Here is a 5,426-nt window from a genome sequence, read left to right as displayed (position 1 = left end):
CTCTGCTCCTCCTACTCATCCCCGCTAGGATCCCCATCCACCTATTCATCATACTCCTTCTGCTCCTTCTACCCATCCCCACCATGAGCTCCATCCACATACTCATCATCATCATCATCATCCTCCCCATTCCCACCGTAATCCCCATCCACCTACTCATCATTCTCCTGCTCCTCCTACTCATCCCCACCGTGATCCCCATCCACCTACTCATCCTCCTCCTACTCCTCCTTCTCATCATCCTCCTGCTCCTCCTCCTACCCAACCCCACCATCATCCCCATCTACCTACTCAACATCCTCCTGCTCCTCCTACTCATCCCGACCGTAATCCCCATCTACCTGCTCATCATCCCCCTGCTCCTCCTCCTCCTCATACCCACCATGATCCCCATCCACCTACTCATCATCCTCCTGCTCCTCCTACCCATCCTGACCATGATCCACATCCACCTTCTCATCCTCCTCCTCCTTCTACCCATCCCCAACGTGATCCCCAACCAGCTACTCATCATCTTTCTGCTGCTCTTACCCATCCCCAAAAGGATCCCCATCCACCTACTCATCATCCTCCTGCTCCCGCTATATATCCCCACCGTGATCCCCTTCCACCTACTCATCATCCTCCTGCTGCTCCTACCGATCCCTACTGTGATCCCCATCCACCTTCTCATCCTCCTCCTCCTGCTCCTTCTACCCATCCCCCCCTTATTCCCAATCCAGCTACTCATCATGCTCCTAGTCCTCCTACCCATCCCTACCAGGATCCCCACCCACCTACTCATCATCTCTCTGCTCCTCCTACCGATCCCCAGCATGATCCCCATCCACGTACTCATCATCCCTCTGCTCCTCCTACCAATCCCCACTGTGATCCCCATCCACCTATTCATCATCCTTCTTCTCCTCCTACTAGGGCTGTCAATTAACCACAGTTAACTCACACGATTCACTCAAAAAAATTAATCATGATTAAAAAAAACTAATTGTGATTAATTGCACTTATAACAATTGAATACCAATTTAAATTTATTAAATATTTTTGGATGTTTTTCTATATTTTCAATATTATTTTCAGTTACAACACAGAATACAAAGTGCATAGGGCTCACTTTATATTTATTTTTGATTACAAATATTTGCACTGTAAAAAACAAAAAAAATCGTATTTTTCAATTCACCTCATAGAAGTACTGAAGTGCAATCTCTTTATCGTGAAAGTGTAACTTACAAATGTAGATTTTTTTTATTACATAACTACTCAAAAATGAAACTGTGTAAAACTTTAGAGCCTACAAGTCCACTTAGTCCTACTTCTTATTCTGTCAATCGCTAAGATAAACAAGTTTGTTTACATTGACAGGAGACAATGCTGCCTGCTTTTTATTTACAATGTCACCTGAAAGTGAGTACAGGCATTCACATGGCACTTTTGTAGCTGGCGTTGCAAGATATTTAGATACCAGATATGCTAAACATTAGTATGCCCCTTCATGCTTTGGCCACCATTTGAGAGGACATGCTTTCATGCTGACGACGCTTGTTAAAAAAATAATGCATCAATTACATTTCTGACTGTACTCCTTGGGGGGAGAATTGTATGTCTCCTGCTCTGTTTTACCCGCATTCTGCATATATTTTATGTTATAGCAGTCTCAGATGATGACCCAGCACATGTTCGTTTTAAGAACACTTTCACAGCATGTTTGACAAAATGCAAGAAGGTACCAATGTGAGATTTCTAAAAATAGCTACAGCACTCGACCCAAGGTTTAAGAATCTGAAGTGCCATCCAAAATCTGAGAGGGACGAGATGTTGAACTTGCTTTTAGAAGTCTTAAAAGAGCAACATTCTGATGCGGAAACTACAGAACCCAAACCACCAAAAAAGAAAATCAACCTTCTGCTGGTGGCATCTGACTCAGTTGATGAAAATGAACACGAGTCAGTCCGCACTGCTTTGGATCGTTATCGAGCAAAACCCATCATCAGCATGGACGCATGTCCTCTGGAATGGTGGTTGAAGCATGAAGGGACAGATGAATCTTTAGCGCATCTGGCATGTAAATATCTTGCAACGCCAGCTACAACAGTGCCATGCAAACCCCTGTTCTCACGTTCAGGTGACATTGTAGACAAGAAGTAGGCATCTCCTGCAAATTGTAACCAACCTTGTTTGTCTGAGTGATTGGCTGATTCAAGAAGTAGGACTGAGTGGACTTGTAGGCTCTAAAGTTTTACATTGTTTTATTTTTGAATGTAGGTTTTTTTGTACATAATTCTACATTTGTAAGTTCAACTTTAATGATAAAGAAATTGCAGTACAGTACTTGTGAGGTGAATTGAAAAATAATTTTTTTTACAGTGCAAATATTTGTAATCAAAAACAAATATAAAGTGAACACTGTGCACTTTCTATTTTGTGTTGTAATTTAAACTAATATATTTGAAAATGTAGTTAACATCCAAAAATATTTAAAATAAATGGTATTCTATTGTTGTTTAACAGCGTGATTAATCGCGATTATTTTTTTTAATCGCTTGACAGCCCTACCTCCTACCCATCTCCACCATAATCCCCATCCACCTACTCATCATCATCCTGCTCCTCCTACCCATCCCCACCAGGATCCCCATCCACCTACTCATCATCATCCTGCTCTTCCTATTCATCCCTACCACAAGCCCCCTTATCCACTCATCATTTTTCTGCTTCTCCTACTCATTCCAACCACAATCTCTCTCCACCTCCTCCTCCTGCTCCTCCTACCCATCGACACCATGGTCCCACTGTTCCTCCTTCCCCTCCCTGCCATGAACCCCTCCACCTACTCATTATCCTGCTCCTCCTCCCCATCTGCACATGAAAGCATAGAAATGTAGGACTGAAAGGGACCTAGACAGGCCATCAAGTCCAGTCCCCTGCATTGAGGCAAGACTAAATATTATCTAGAGTCTGACAGGTGTTTGTCTAATATGTTCTTAAATCTGCCAGTGATGAAGTTCTGGTGCTTAACTATCCTTACAGTTAGGAATTTTTTTCTAATGTCTAATCTAAATCTCCCTTGCTGCAATTTAAGCTCATTACTCTTGTCCTGTTCTCAATGGATAAGAACAACTTTTCACCTTCCTCTTTATAACAACCTGTTACCTACTTGAAGACTGGTATGTCCCCCCCTCAGTGTTCTCCAGACTAAACAAACCCAGTTTTTGACATCTTTCCTTACACATCATGTTTTCTAGACCTTTAATCATTTTTGATGCTTGCCTCTGGACTTTCTCCAATTTGTCCTCATCTTTCCTGAAGTGTGGTGCCCAGAACTGGACACAATACTCCAGTTGAGGCCTTATCCATGCTAAGTAGAGTGGAAGAATTACTTCTCATGTTTTGCTTACAACACTCCTACTAATACATCCCTGAATGATATTCACTTTTTTGTGACAGTGTTACACTGTTGACTCATATTTAGTTTGTGATCCACTATAACCTCCAGATCCTTTTCTTTAATATTCTTCCCTAGGCAGTCATTTCACATTTTGTATTTGTGCAATTGATTATTCCTTCCTAAGTGTAGGAGTTTGCATTTGTCCTTATTGAATTTCATTCTATTTAATTCAGACCATTTCTCCAGTTTGTCAAGATAATTTTGAGTTCTAATCCTGTCCTCCAAAGCACTTGCAACCCCTCCCAGCTTGGTATCGTCTGCAGACTTTATAAGTGTACTCTCTATGCTATTATCCATGATCCCCCTTCATCTCCCCATCCTCCTGGTCCTCCTACCCATCCTCCTCCTGCTCCTTGTACCCATCCCCACCACCATCCCCCTTCACCTTGTCCTCCTCCTCCTATCCAACCCTGCCATGATCCTCTCCATCTACTCATCTTCCAGCTTCTCCCACCCATCCCGATTGTGATCCCCCTCCACCTCCTCATTCTCCTACTCCTCTTATAAAATTATTACTCTGATCCCCTCCCCTACTTCCTATCCCTTTGCCCCTCATTCTTTTGCGTCTATCCTTCCTCAACCTCATCCTCCTCAATTTACTCATTTTTCTGACTCTTAGTCTGACTCCCCCTCTAACCTCTCTTGGTCTTTCTCTTCATCCTCCCCCTCCGCCTCTTCTTCATATTCCTCTTGTGCTCTGTCTCCTCCTAAACTCTTCTCATTCTCTCACCTCACACCTTCTCTCAATGGTCAGGAAATATTTAAAGTTAAAAATGAAGGAGAAAATATTTTTCATAACACTGCCAATATCTTTCCAACACCGTAACAAGGGCTGTGTGTTTTAAGATGCTCTGGGTGCAGCTTCAGCAGGGGACCTTTGAAGTTAAAACAGTGAGCAAGTTTGTAAATGGTTCTTTTACTCATATAGCAAAAATTTTCATCATCAGATGGGGAGACTTTTGAACATTGCCCTGAAAATGAATCTCCAAATGAGTGAGTCAGATAACGTTTGAGTAGAACTGCATAAATCTGACCCGAAAGTAATATGTTAATCTGGCAGCATAATCAGGATGTAGGTTTAAGAAACTGAAAATAAAAGAATAGTAATTCTGTTTACAGAGTGCAGAATATATTCTGGTAATTTTTGTGGAGTGCCACCATTATGCTTTTTGCTTTATAGATAAAGATGTGGTTCCTCAACCAAGGACTGTACAATCACATTACATCGAAAAAACTACTTTCAAAGAACATTAAGGGTGCAGAGTCAAGCACTCAAAAGTTAGGAAATGCCAGAATAAGGTTGCCTGTGCATCTTAAATTTAGCCCCATTGTGCCTGAGTAGTATGATTCAGTCATCAATAATATAACCACACAGTATTTTTTCCACAGGAACCTGGCTCACTGAGGGATAACTATATATTGTTTCTTTTTATCCCCATCATTTAGTGTGTGGTCTCATGCCTCATTTACTGCACACCATCCAAGCCTTGCACTCCATAAAGAATTACTGATTTCCTCGTGGGCTTTTCCCTGGCACTCTCCTTGTAGTATCTTACAGCTTGGCTATATAGGGACACTCAAGAAAATTAATTCAAATGAACTAAAGGTGTGAATTTACAATGGATTAATTAAACCTTATGTCACAACCCCAGGTTTGCTACAACCTGCTCTTTGCTACCTGCTGCCACCACTAAGCTTTTCACTGGAAATTTTCTCTCTCGGGACACCCCCTCCCTTTGCTCCCTTGTTACAAGGACCTTATCCCCAAGCCACTGCAGAAATCCCCATTCACCACAGGTCTACTCTGGACTGAATTAATAAACTTGTAATTTATTATTTACAATTAACATATGAATGAACTCCAGTACTGATCCACTGGGAGTGCTCACTATCCTTTTCAAGCCCTGGAAAGTCTTATTTCCTACCCAGTTCAGGCTTCATTTTCAGAAGCCACAGGGTCTGATGTTCTCCCACTCTGGTC

Source organism: Terrapene carolina, unplaced genomic scaffold (genome assembly GCF_002925995.2).
Source record: "Terrapene carolina triunguis isolate 2854851 unplaced genomic scaffold, T_m_triunguis-2.0 Scaffold55, whole genome shotgun sequence".
NCBI classification, from domain to species: domain Eukaryota; kingdom Metazoa; phylum Chordata; order Testudines; family Emydidae; genus Terrapene; species Terrapene triunguis.
The sequence above is the reverse complement of the archived record's forward strand: the minus strand, read 5'-3'. Positions refer to the sequence as shown.